The sequence below is a fragment of the Lissotriton helveticus genome, chromosome 1_2 (genome assembly GCF_964261635.1).
Source record: "Lissotriton helveticus chromosome 1_2, aLisHel1.1, whole genome shotgun sequence".
Taxonomy (NCBI): Eukaryota; Metazoa; Chordata; class Amphibia; order Caudata; family Salamandridae; genus Lissotriton; species Lissotriton helveticus.
The window spans coordinates 177,407,205-177,422,120 of NC_136058.1; positions in this window are offsets into that span (position 1 = coordinate 177,407,205).

Genomic DNA, 14,916 nt, shown 5'->3' on the forward strand with positions numbered 1-14,916 from the left:
CTTCCGGTCCGGACGCAGCCCCGCCCCCGGCACAGGCGACTTTGCCTGACTTCCGGTGAGGCTGCTGGGCTCGTGACGATTTTTGTTGTTAACTGTTAGGAATATGTGGGTATAACTTTTGCAGCGTGTAACACAGTACCTTACATGTTGGTAATAAGCGGCATTAAGGGCGCTCGGATGTTTTTTGTATAGATGATCAATTTTGCAGCATGTAACAATACCTTAAATGTTGTTTTGAAGCGGCATGCAGAGCGCTCGGAAGGTTTTTGTAAAAATGATCACCCTCCGTTATTTCGAGAAATTATGTAAAACGTAGCCCTGTTTTCGAGATGGCGCTCCTTGAACGTGCTTTTCACATCACCAATAAACTAGACAGTTTAATAATTTCCTTCAAAATAGCTGCTGGGGCGTTGGCGTGATTATGTTGTCTGTGTTGCTTGATGCTTCAGCTGATGATGACGACAGAGGCTGCTGATGGTTGGTTGCATCCGTTGAAGGTATTGTAGTTCGTTTAACCGACACTCCAGAAGAACCGTTGGTGTTATAGAGTGCTGCGGAGCTTGTCTTTTAATTTAGCTGACTGAAATGTCAAACGTCGCTTGTTTTTGAAGCTTGTAACCATACTCTAGGATTTTCTTATATATAATGCGCAGCGTTTACGTTGATGTTATTCCAGTCGCACAATAGCTCCGGTAGATATTTTTTGTTAAGTAGAGGCTTCTGCGTTGTAATCAATAAGATACAAGATTGTCCAAGATTAACGCACTGTGCACACAATACTGGCTATACGTTCCAGTTTAAAAAGAACAATCGCATACTCCCACGGTCACTTGATTGTATAGCGCCAAATCGTTACCTGGTACGAGAGAAGTGCTAGATATAAATGATATCAGACAGGCCAGGCTTTCTCGACAGTGGCGGACATGGGTGCCTGGTCGCTGGTGGGGCGCCAGGCTTACTGTTAGTTGGTTTTGTGCCTACTGCCACCCAAGGTTTTGCACACACGAGGCATACACGCTCTCAAGCCAACACACACATTCAAACGTGCACACATGGATCCGTGCACAATGTGTCACACACACACATGCACGGGCAAACACGGCCACCTGTTCACACATTCATCACTGCTCTTGTGCTGCATGGAATATTACAGTTGGTGTTGCAATATTTAGCAATGCCAATAGCTCAAACTTAATTAACCCGAGACCTATTGCATTGCAAATGCTTGTTTTCCACAGACTTCTGGCTGCATGTCTTCAAACAGGGGTTGCTGAAGAACAGTGTCAGAAATGCCACACAGCTTTCCCCTTTTTAGCCAAATTCCCTCTACAGACTCTGCTGACAGGAATTCCCATGTTAGTAACAGAGATTTGAAGACAATTCAAAAACACACAGCAGTCTTTCCACTTCAAGAAAGGGAATTTCTCTAAACTCTTTCAAATCAAGCTGTTTCCTGATATAATGAGTTGTTTTTCACAGACTCTCTCAGCTACAGAAATGGTACTCTATTTTCCCTCCACAGCCCTGCTCTGCCTTCAGGAAAACACCTGCCCTTTGCCTTTGCCAGTGTGGAGAGTTCAACCAAAGTTCAAGAGTAATTAAATTCCCCTGAAGTTGCCTGTGTGTTTAAAAGCAAGGAAAGTCACTTATCTCTTGAGCAGCTGACTGTTTCCTGACAGAATTATTTGTGAATCTCGGCTGAAGGAAAGAGGAAAGAAGGGCTTCAGGATTTCATTTAATTGAAGAGCTGGTTAACTGAAATTTCTCATGTGAAAAATAACCTCCAGGTAACCGCACTGTTGTCTCATTCATGTTCCTTTCATTCTGGCTCCAAGGACACCTGTTGACAGCTGAATTGAAGAATTCTCCCCTCCGGAGCCCCGAAGCTCTACACAGAGGCGGCCATTTCAGTCAGTGGCCACCGGACAAATAATTTTGCTTTGTATCCTCACTGTACGAATTCATGGCATACTCTGCAAATATTTTAGTACAGGTAGGAATATTGATAGTCCACGAGTGACACCATAGATGCCTGCTCACACCTTAAAGGAAGAAAAGGCTGTGGCATTATCAGGGTTTCTGTTTCTTGAGTGCAGATTTGTGCTGTTGAACTTGCATTTGCTTTGACGACATGTAGGCAGGGAGACCTGCACATCTCGTTCTGGAGCACTAACTTGTTTGTATATATCTGTGCTGCTGCTATAACTGGGGGGTCAGAAATAAACGTGCTACTGTTATACCTGCTGCTCAGCCAGTGTGACTGTGGTGATGGAATGTTGGTTTGTGAGGTGGCAGTGGAATGTTGGTGAATGGGCTGAGCAGCAGGAAGGCTGCTCCTGGTGGGGCTCTACTTTATAACATCTATCTTGAACAAACCTACTTATTATCTACATGGACTACGAGGCATCTTTTACTACAACAGCTACGAAATTAAAATTTTCAATGAACAGAGTGGCTGTAGAACAAGTGACAAGTCTTAAATATCTGGGCATCTATTTCAACAACTGTGGCTCTCATATCACACACATCTGGGTCACCTAAAGGATTTGTCAATGATAACAAGTTTTACACAATTGGCTACCAAGATGAGTGGCCCTGATCTAACAGGTATCTGTAAAGTAATTAACGCCAAATGTATCCTAACACTTACGTTCGGCTCATTGATCTTTAAAGACCACATCTCGGGTTGGCTGCACAAAGCACAATTAAGATGTTATAGATGTCTATTCAATCTCCCTGATGTGGCACTATCTTCACAGCAATGGCTGGAATTTGGTCTTTTTAAGCAATCAATAATGTTAAAGATGCAGTTCTTTGGATACCGTGTGATGCTCAGGGCTGCAGCCCGAGGGTCCCTGAAGTAAATGATAAGGCGAGGTATCCATGAAAAAAAATGTGAGTACCTTTCTTGAGGGAGGCAATGGAAGCCATAGATGTGCCAAACATCTTTGAGTATAACTTAACCCTGAAGCTTACTGCAAAATTGCTGGTAAAGACTTCATGGGTACAGTCCAGAACTGACGACAAACAAGAACTGTCTAAAAAATCCAATGCTAGATTATGTGACACACTGTACCAAGAGTGCAAGAAAGCAGTGTACTTAGCCTGTCACATGAAATTGGCAGATAAAAAAGATCAGTTGAGACTAAGATGCGGTCTAATCTCCCTAAAAGGATATAAATTTGCCACATATGCAACTATAAAAAGGAAAGTCTCTCACATGTAATATACGTTTGCCCAGTTTTGAAAAAGCTAAGATGTTTGTGGTTGAAACCTCTGTTCAGTAAACTTGGCATAAGACAATGTAATATGGCTATCTTCGCATGTCTGAGTGGTGTGAACCCGCAGCTATCAGCTAGATGTGTGAAATTCCTCAAATAAGCTCTAAAGCTACTGAATTTACTGCCAGAAAGTTTTGAACTACCTTCCCCATCGAAGAGTCAACGATTTTTAGTTGGACTACATATGGTTCCTGGACTTTGGCTTTCTTTTATCAAAGAGCTGTCCATATTGCAGGCAAGAGAGATTCTCGTAGGAAGTTGTATTTGTATTACAGACTTTTTATGACAGCATTAAACCTGCCACAGTACTACTCCATAGAGCACACTGCATTTGTTCTGGAGCAAAGTTTAATTGGCTGGGACGGCCAATGCTTGCCCTGCACTGAAGTAGATTTGTAGACCCCTGCCAAAATGCTGTTTTTTTAGTAGGCTGCAGTGGCATTCCATCCAAATAATGATAGAAACCTCGTTCCTGCCATTGGACAAGCTGGGGATACGCTGTTCGAGGGTTTTGTTTGATGCACTTTAGTAACAATAATTTATCACTAAAAATTTTCTCTTTATTTTTTCTCGAGGTAGTCCACAAACCTTCTGTGTATGGAGTAGGTTGTTATTTGTGCTTTATCTGATGGCCCTTTTATTCCTATGTGGTCTTTATTGCATCTTACACTCTAGTGTATCTGGCTCCCTACGGAGTTGAGTGCTGCTACATACATATACGGATAATGCCATTAATTGTCTGTCATACAGTTTCATTCGTTTTAGCTAGATTGCTGATATATTGTGATGGTTTTAAATAACTTGACACAATAAAATTCTGTATATCTATAGAAGATGGCACCAACCTTTCTGTTTATACTTGTCTATGGTGCACTCACACAAAAGCAGGCAGTGACACTCCTTCTCAGAGCTCTGACAGCACTGTGGAACTCAGTTAAAGCAGTGGGATCCCACAGACACAGTTCTCACAGTTTACTGCGGAGACCAGAGTTGACAACATACACCCTAGCACATCTAGGCTCTCTTCAGGCACCACATTGATCCAGCACCGCCATCTTGTAATACACGATGACAGTATTTAGGAGGTCTCACTTTCTATTCCTCCCCAGGCCTGAGTGCTGACTCTGTACATCAAACATAGTCTTGTTCCAGCCCCCTTCATACGCGTGCTTCGGTCCCGGCCCTTAGCCAGACCGCCACACAACAGCCGGGACAGAGAGCTGTGTAAGGAGAACACAGCACACATTACAGATCACGGCAAGGTTTGCATCCCCAAAGGATTTCTTGGTGCTGAAGCTGGCCATGAGGTCTGGTAGCCGTCAGGTGCCTGCACTAGGACCTTCTTTTGGGATGTGATGTATTTGAACTTTTGCCTTGCTTTGCTGGTCCATCAGACAGGGGCTTGGAGTATGAGAACTTGCTGCATCTGTGCCTCTGTCTCCGTTGAAGTTGATTGGGCCCATGCACTACCTTTATTAGGTTTTGCCTGGCGATCCGCTGCGCAGCAGCGTTCGCGCAGGCGTAATCTTTTGAGAACAGTCTGGGCCTTTGTCCCGCCTCTCTGTTCCATTGCTTGCTCCATAAATGGAGGCTAGCCATTGGAACAGAGATGTGTCACTCATTCCCCGAGCAGATTCGTGGGCGATCCGGCGATTTTTACTCATCCCGCCCATTTTCGTGCGTCATGCGGCGGTGGGCGGTTGTTTTTTTTTTTGTATCGGCATGTTTGTTTCATTTCCAACGTGTGCTTTGCAAAGGGTGGTGAGGTACTGGGTTTTTAAGAACCGGTACAGAACCGGTAACCCAGCGGTGCCAGGGGATCAACACACCAGAGACCTCGGGTTCTCCTGAGTCAGACCCACAGAAACTTCAGAGTCTTCCAGGTGAAGTCAAAGATTAGTTTATTGGCTGCAACCAAGGTGACAGGGTCCTAGAAGTACAATACCAGTATATTCAGGAGACTGCACACCTTCACAAAGTTAGGCTTCCCTTCTTATACACAATATTCACCCTTTGGCGAAGCATTCCTTGGGTGCGTGGTATTTCATTTATGGTTACTGTTTTACAAAAGAAAGCAGAGTCATGATGACATGTACATATTTCACGTCGTGCTGCCCATAACAAATCATCCGGCAAGGCCCAACATTTCATCAGATATCGCTGGACCCCTAATAAAAATGGTCACCTCCCCACCATAAAATAAGTGAGGAAAAGGAGTGGAGAAAGATGTGAGCGAGATATGGCAGGTGTGCGTGCTGAAATGGCTTTATGGCCGGTTGGGCCTAGATACTATCTTGCTCGGCCACTGGGAGGGAACTGACCTAACGAGCTCGGCCTGGGGCAATGGTTCTAACTTGTACTGGGGTCAGGAAGAAGTCGATTAAGGAGTATGTGTCCTTGTGGAATCAAATTCGACTGGATTAAGGCTTATGTAGAGGGCAACATGCAGCTAAGGGTTTAGAGGGCAAATGGCGATTTCGAGGCGAAATCGTCACTCGGATATGCCGAAAATACATGTACTTGATGTACTCGTCATTCTCGGTCTTTTGATACCAAATTCGTCCTATTTCGACGAAGTTTTTATTCTCGAGTCCGGTACTATTACGGATCCATATTGTTCAGAACCACAGACCCTCCTTTTGCCCTTACATAGGCAATTAATCTATCCTCATGTTAATCTGAGTCCAGATCTATATTCCTAAAGTCATTGAGATGTTGCTGCAACATCATTCTAGTGCTGAGTTCATGTCTTGACACAGGCTTCCTTACACATGATGTAGCACAGAGGCCACATATTGCAGGAGCACACTGTATACATAGACAGAACAGGAAAAGAATGGCTAAGACCATCCCAATGACCATCAGAATTTTCCATCCCCAGGCAGATATCAGTCCCCAGAACCATCCCATTAATGACCAATCTCCTTTATCCACATGAATAGATTCGGAAATCTTATGTAGTTTGGAGATGGCCCCGTACACTGTTGGAGCATTATCTGGAATAAAAATGCAACAACTGGACTGGATCAATTTGCATACTCCACCCCGGTCCGCAAGTATTACATCCAAAGCGACCCGGTTCTGAAGGGTCATTAGTCGATCCGACTGGAGCTCAGCAGTCAGGTTACTAAGGGCACCAGCAGTTTCAATCACGGTGGATTCAACTACCCTTGTCAATTGCCTTATGTTTCTGCTGTTAACCATGGCTCCCCAGAACGGCAGAATACCCATTGCAAAGTCACCAAATTCTTGACCAGCAGTGTCTTCTTTACTAAAAACACCTCTAACTACCCTTGTCCGATGGTAATCCGCCGCTGCTGTGTAGGTGGGAGGTAACAGGAATGAAACAAAACATGAGCCCGAGAAGTCAGGGGGCAACCATGTATAGGCTCTATCGTGGCAGATAAAGTAAGTACCCTTTGCGGCTGAAAAGGCAGGGGAAGTCTGAGATCCAAAAACGTACGTTTCTGTGCAGACACTCTTCCCTAGCTGAGCTCTGGGATTCCTACCAATACCTTGTAGACACAGGTGACCTTGATGGGGGACGATCCAGATAGGGGACGATCTCTTAGCTTGCTGTTTCTCACTTAATGTAGCGCCATATCCGGTCACATTCCAACCTACATATGCAAGTATCTCATCATCCGGGGTATCTTCGTAAGAAGTTACTTCCTTGATCATGTCAACTATACCCTTGACTAGGGCGCTAGTCTTGAGGTTGTCTTTTACAGAACGTAGGGGTTGGATTTCTCGTGCATATATGAACATTGTCCTATATGCCCATACTGACCCATTGCGACTAAATGGTAGGACCAAATAGGGGATACCTCTATCCGTGGTGTGGGGCATGAGACCACACACCCAACAGTTGGTTGTGTTCATTACAAGTTGGTGTTGGTGTAATAGCTGAACGAAGGAGTTATTAATGAACTCTAATCTCCTACTTGATTCGTGGTCAGGCAAAGAGTGGAAAGAATGAGAGGAAACAGTAGGGGGAGGTATGGGCGATGCAGTAGGCGTGAATGTCACATGAAAAGAGAATAAAACATAGCTTATCAAAAACACCATTACGCTAAATAGCATAAAAATACACATTATTATAAAAAATTTCTTTCTCATTGTTTTCAAAAGTCTCTGCTTAAAGTTCATTTGTTTGGCAGTTCTCTCCACATCAGGAAACTCCATCCTCTCTAAGGTGCTGCCCGCGGCGGTAGGTTGTTTCTGCTAAAGGGCGCTTCCGTCAGTCTAGGGTGGCTCCCTTCGACCAACTGGAACCAGCAACCTATTGTTGTCAGCTGCACCCAAAAGTCTTTAATCAACCGCGACCCTAGCAGCGGAACCCGGATGGCGGTTCAAGAAAAAGAAAACAAAAATAAGCAAGTTACCTAGATGGGAGAATCTGCACTTTCAAAAATAGCATTTTTGGGGAAAAAAAACTTATTTTTTATTAGTCCACAGGTTTTTCTCTCAAATCATAAAAATCACTTTTACTTTAGTCTGTTTTTCTCGGTCGAAAATTATAGCGTCTTTTCCCGGGTGCTGTCTGGTCCGGAAAGAGTAGCTCAGGTTCCACAGAGTTCAATTGTTCTGATGGCGGCGTAGTTTCTTGAAAAATGTTCCCACTTTCACAATCACGTTTAGCGTCTTTTACGCGTTCATCAGTTGTGCGCTTTGAGTCAGTGCCTCCTGTCCGGACCCATTGGTCATGTGGCAGAGGGAAAGGTATTTTCTTACAATGGATCCCGTGGACCCAATTGGCCTTCCCCTCCACTCTAACGGTCGACCTTGTAGACAGGAGGACGAGGTGTGGTCCGGTCCATCTGGGCTGGTCGTTTCTTGTCCTCTGGAAATTCTTGACCAGTACCCAGGAGCCGGGGTCAATGGAGTGACCCGGTGTCTCGGAAACCGGAGGCAAGGTGTTGTGGACCTGTTGATATAAAACACGCAATTTAGCCGTCAATTCATACAGATAGTCGAGCAAAATGGGGTGTTGCAGCTCGCTAAACTTCGTGGGCCTAGGCACTCCCCATATGTTGGCTGGCCGACCAAAGATTATTTCATAGGGGCTGAGTTTCATTCGCGAATGCACAGTCATTCTGGTGGATAGGAGTGCTAAGGGTAGAGCGTCAGGCCATTTAAGACCCGTGCTCGCTTGGATTTTGGCCAATTTAAGTTTAAGCGTGCCATTGTAACATTCCACTAATCCAGCTGATTGGGGGTGATTTGCAGCGTGGAACTTCTGACTAATACCTAGCCCTTCACACACTCGTTTCATCACACAACCCACAAATTCACTTCCGTTGTCCGACCAGACCATTCTAGGCATACCGAATCTGGGGAAGAACTCTTTCACAAGGGCTTTTGCTGTGGACAAGGCGGTATTGTCCCTTAGGGGATAGGCTTCTACCCACCTTGAGAAGGCGCAAACAATCACGAGCACATATTTTAAGTTGTTGCACCTCTCCATGTGTATGAAATCTAGCTGCAAAACCTCGAACGGATACGTAGGAGGTGCAAAATGACCAGCTGGAGTTGGGGTTCCCCTACCAGGATTGTGCTTCAGACATACCATGCAATTCTTGACGACGTTCTCTGCACACTTGGGAATCCCTGAATTCTTCCACACTGGGGCCAACAAGTCGCAAATCCCTTTTGCGCTGATATGGGCCATCCCATGAGCCATTGTAACCACTGCAGGCACATATGCATCAGGTAACAACCATCTTTGTTGCTCTGTCGATTCAATCCAACAACCATTTGCATCCATTCTCCCTGTACTTTCTCTCCACATGCTTAACTCTTTCTCCGTGGCCTCAGCTTGGATGGACTTCACACTTTCTATCGTGTCTTCACATATTCCAACATCATCAGTCCATCTTTCTGGGCTCGCAACATACATTCGGCTCATCACATTCTTTGCCGTTTCTTTAGCAGTTTCATCAGCAAATGCATTTCCACGACCAACATCATCAATCACTTTCTTGTGTGCACTACATTTCACGACCGCTACTTTCAGGGGCAACGTCAGTGATTCAAGAAGCTCATTCACCAGCTGACCATGCTGAATCTTAGCTCCATGCGAAGTCAGGAACCCACGTTCTCTCCACAGTCGTCCAAAACTGTGAGCCACTCCAAAAGCATACTGACTGTCGGTATAGACAGTCACTTTCATTCCTTTTGATAACACACATGCTCTCGTTAACGCCACGAGTTCGGCGGCTTGAGCTGAACCATGTGGTATTCGCGCAGTTTCAACGATTGTGTGCAAAGTTGTGACAGCATACGCTGTAGTCACGTTACCATTTGGGAGTTTAAAGCATGAACCATCCACCCATAATGTACAATCACATTCGGCGAGAGGAGTATCGAATAGATCAACTCTCCCTTTTGTCTCCTCCTCCGTTCTGAGGAAACAATCGTGCTGTTCTGAAGCATCCGATTCCTCAGCAATTGGTAACAAGGTGGCTATGTTCAGAGTACTGCACCTTTTGATGTGCACATGGCTTGCTAGTAGTGTCAATTCATAACTGGACAGTCGAGCACTAGTTAAGTGCTGTGTCTTGGTCCTATTTAACAATGTGTCTACTGCATGCGGGACCATCACGATTAGTGTATTATTCATTACTAGCCCTGCAGACTGTCGAATAGAAACAGCTGCTGCTGCTGTGGCCCTTAGACAACTTGGCAATGCTCGTGCTACCGGATCCAAAGTTGACGAAAAATAGGCGCATGGCCGCTGTCTATCTCCGTATAACTGAGTCAGCACGGACAATGCACAACCCTCCTTCTCGTGGACATATAATGTGAAAGGTTTACTGTAGTTGGGGTTACCTAACACAGGGGCCGAACATAATGCTGTGCGTAATTCGAGAAAACTTTTCTGACACTCATCAGACCAAGGAATGGGATTGGGTGTATTTGTACACGTTAGTGCCAATAAGGGTTTGGCTAATAACGAAAAATTTGGAATCCACTGTCTACAGTACGATGTAATGCCCAAGAAAGCGCGTACTTCTCTCTGCGTTCTTGGCACATTTAATTTCGCTATTGCCTGAATTCTTTCTGGGGTCAGTTTCCTTCCCTCCTTCGATAAGAGATGACCTAAGTAGGTCACTTCTTGTCGGCAATATTGGAGCTTGGAAAGTGACACCTTGTGATGTAGATCACATAGATGACGCAGTAGTGCCAGTGTGGCTATTTTACATATATTCTCAGTATCCGCGGCTATGAGCAAGTCGTCCACGTACTGTACGAGAGTGGAACCTTCGGGCAAAACCATTGCGTCGAGCTGACTTTTCAGAGCTTGACTGTATATTGAGGGGCTTTCACAGTAGCCTTGAGGAGCGCGTTTAAAGCGGAAACTGCGACCACCTAAACTAAAGGAAAAAATATCCCTGCTTTCCTCAGCAATCGGGATACTGAAGAAAGCATTCTTCAGGTCAATCACCGAAAACCAGGATGCAGAGGCTGGAATCATAGTCAATAATGTTGTAATGTCGGGGACAACTGGGAATTGTGGCACCACTATCTTATTTACTTCCCTAAGATCAATCACAAATCTATACACTGGTGGCTGAGAAGGGTCAGTTCGTTTTAAAACAGGCAGAACAGGACTATTGCAAACATTTCCTCGTGTTTCCTCAATTACGTCTTTCTCAATTAACTCGTAAACAATCGCTAGCAAAGCTTTTTCGCCCTCATTGGATATTCTGTATTGGGGAATTCGTGGCATTTTGACATTCGACTTCAATGTTACAACATATGGTGGAATTTCTAAAAGACCGACATCATTCGGACCAGTAGCCCAAATAATATCTGGCAGAAGTGCCAATTCTGCTGGAAGCGTATTTCTCGACAAATATATGGGAGAAACCACTTTCTTACCTAAAGTCAGTTGTACTCCTGAGGGAGAACAGTACAAATTCGCATACAATCGTTTTAGCAAATCTAATCCTAGCAAATTTTCACCACAACCTGTTGTCAAAATAAGGGGTGCTTCGAATTCACAAGGACCAACAGAAAGAGATAAAGGGTCAGAAATCGGATTTCTAACCGGGGCGCCAGAAAAACCTACGGAAACATTCATTTCGCCAGACAAAGGTGCGCCAGGGAGTTTGGAGTGCATAATAGAACTCTTTGTAGCACCAGTATCCAACAGAAAAGGTTCTGACACACCCGATGTAATCACCTCAACGTAAGGTCCACTCTGATCTACTGGAACTGAAACAACTCCCTCTCCTTGTCTAAGGCTATCCTAGCAATCATTATTCTCCCACTGCTCATTTTCTGTGTAATACTCATCGACGTAGTATTGAGCTGTCCTGTCAGATACGTTATTTTGCTGGTCAAACCTGTTCATAGAGTTTTGTGGTGGAAGGGGACGTGCGTCCTGAGGGGTGTTTCCACGCCCTCTACCTCTAGGCGCTTGCCGACTACCACGACCTCTTACGCCAGAAAATTCATTTGTACGTTGCGGTAGGGCAGGACAGTCATATTTGTAATGACCCTCTTGTTTGCAGTATAAACACTGATTGGGACCTACGCGGTTTTGATCGTAATCGAATCTCTGCAAGTTTCTCTGAGGCTGCTGAAAAGTGTTCCGGTAGTGATTCTGACCATTGTTATTTTTATTACCACCACCACGTGGCGGATAGGCTTGCTGTAGCAAAACCTTCGTTTTGAGTTCTCTAGTTTTCTTCTCTACTTTATCTTTCTCATCCTTGTCTCTATTCTCATAGTACTGTGCGGTAGCTAATATCTGGGCTGAAGATGAGACTGCCCAAGAACTTTCTGAATCTTTTAACTTCCTACATAAGTCTGGAAGTAGATTGTGCACAAATTTAGCGACAAACAATCTCTGGCCACCTTCTGTGGTCATGTCTTGACCGCTGTGGTCAATGAATGTTTCTTCAAATCTGGTGAAGAAATCTGAAACAGTTTCTTCTTTCTTTTGCTTGCATGCAGATAACTTATCCCAATTTACGCGTATTGCAGGCATTATTGTTTGCATGTAATCTACTATTCTACCAGGTAGTTCCGCTATCAGAGGCTCAGGCTTGGCACCACCAACTTGTCGTGCATCTGCAGCAGTAATATTAGCCCACGTGTCACCTAATTCCTGGTCATGATCTACATGACGAATTTTTCCCCATAAAGGCTGTGGAACAACGTTCCCGAATAACATATCGATATCGGCCAAATTCATTATACATGACCCAGCAGTTTGCGACAATTCTTTATAGTACCCTGCAGGATTTTTACGCGGATCTGGTAGTGTTTGTTTGAGTGATAAAACTTCAGCTCGCTTCCATGGAACATGTACCCATACTCGGTGAAAGTGGGGCAGGACAGGTGGGACAGCTGTCGCGTCACCCTCTCTCCATTGTGGGGGAACTTCTCTCATAGGGTATTGTCGTGCCTTTTTCCTACTAGATGCACTAGATTCCGATGGTGACCCAGAAGTACTTCCCTTACTTCGATATGATAATAGCATTTCAACTGCTTCTTCTACATCGGGACCTATAATCATACTCAGACTAAACTTAAACCTTATACGACACATCTCTTGTGGGAGGCAATCCTGGTCATTGTCTTCTAAATCTTCGCAAAGAAAAACACACATCTGTTCGAACACATATCTCTGTGTCGCTGTTTCCCATTGATGGAAAACTTCCATGACAGACTGTAAATCATATTTTGCAGTGTCCAAGACCCATTTCCGAGCTAAACTATTCAGGGAATCTCTCTCCTGATAATCGGGCAGTTGACTTCGCAACTGTCTTCTTCCTATGTTAGGGGTCGTAGCAGGCGACCCGAAAAGGGGTAAAAGGAGATTAGTAACAGTGCTGGCCATTTTCTGCCGAAGGGAAGGTGAAACGGAAGAACAAACAGATGAAAGAACGGGGTGAGATAAAGCGGATGCAGAGATGGTAGAAGAGGTATGAGGAATAATAGATGTGGTACTAGGCAAAATCATAGAAGGGGCATTAGGAGTTGTAGAAAGTACAGTAGGCAAAATCGTAGAAAACACAGGTGAAACAGAAGTGGTCGGTGGGCCTGGAGGAGGCTGCACCGAAGAAGTAGGAGCCAGCTGAAGAACAGCTGGTGGGTGCTGTGGAAAAGCCAGAGGCGCAGCTTGTGCAACTAAAGGTTGCGGGGGTGCTGTAGCATTCTGCGCATAGGGCGGTGGTGAAGTTAATAAGTGCGACATTAATTGGTCTTTTTCACGCTCTTTTACTGTCCCTTGCTGAAAAGACGGCAAAACTGGATAGCACTTATCTATTGCCATTTTACGTTGCCTGCGCAATTGTTCATTTATCTGATCTTCCTCATTATCTTTAAACTGCACGGCAGCTTGCATTACTGAAAGTCCCTCTTCTCTCTTATTTTTCTTAGCTAATTTAATTTCTTTTTGTTTGGCTTCTTTGCGCCATATGCGGAAAGAGTCAAACATCGCCGGCCGGGCTTTCTTTTTGAAGAGTTTAACTTCAAGGTTGTCTAAAATTTCAGAATCAAAGCTACCATATTGGGGCCATTTTAAAACACCGTCTTTCCTAGTGTATTTAATCCATACCTCGTTGTAAACGATGGGCCCTACTCCATGTTTAACGTATAGCTCGTAAGTCGGAGTTCCAACTGGAGGAACCGGACATGAGTCCTCCAATCGGGAGTCCCTATTATTATTACCAAGACAAAACAAATTCCCGAGTCTAAGACTAGGCATCCTTTCTCTCTAGTCTAGTTCCAAAACTTCAAAGGAGTTATCGATTACGATATTGCTCGTGAAAACACGAATCCTTCGGTTATGGTGCTTGCAAGAACCAATAAAAATCTTTATGTATCTCTAAGATAACAAAAAGTAAGTCCAGCTAAGGACTAGGAGACGCTCCACTTATACTTAACTGAAAAATATCGATGGCTTCACCAGAAGACTCGTCTCAGCGTTTCGCTCTACCGAAAATTTCAAGGGTCCAACATCAGGGCGATAGCCAGGGCAGCAGTCCTTGTAGCCGTCGAGAAGCGGGGAACCTCGCAGTAAAGACCTTCGGACCACGTCGACATGCAGGGGTCGATGAGGTGGTGGGCCCTCCTCCGGAATTTTCACACGAAGCTCCTCACGATCTTCAGGCTGATTGGTACCACTGGAATCGCCCCAACGCTGGGCGCCAAATGAGGTACTGGGTTTTTAAGAACCGGTAACCCAGCGGTGCCAGGGGATCAACACACCAGAGACCTCGGGTTCTCCTGAGTCAGACCCACAGAAACTTCAGAGTCTTCCAGGTGAAGTCAAAGATTAGTTTATTGGCTGCAACCAAGGTGACAGGGTCCTAGAAGTACAATACCAGTATATTCAGGAGACTGCACACCTTCACAAAGTTAGGCTTCCCTTCTTATACACAATATTCACCCTTTGGCGAAGCATTCCTTGGGTGCGTGGTATTTCATTTATGGTTACTGTTTTACAAAAGAAAGCATTGTCATGATGACATGTACATATTTCACGTCGTGCTGCCCATAACAAATCATCCGGCAAGGCCCAACATTTCATCAGATATCGCTGGACCCCTAATAAAAATGGTCACCTCCCCACCATAAAATAAGTGAGGAAAAGGAGTGGAGAAAGATGTGAGCGAGA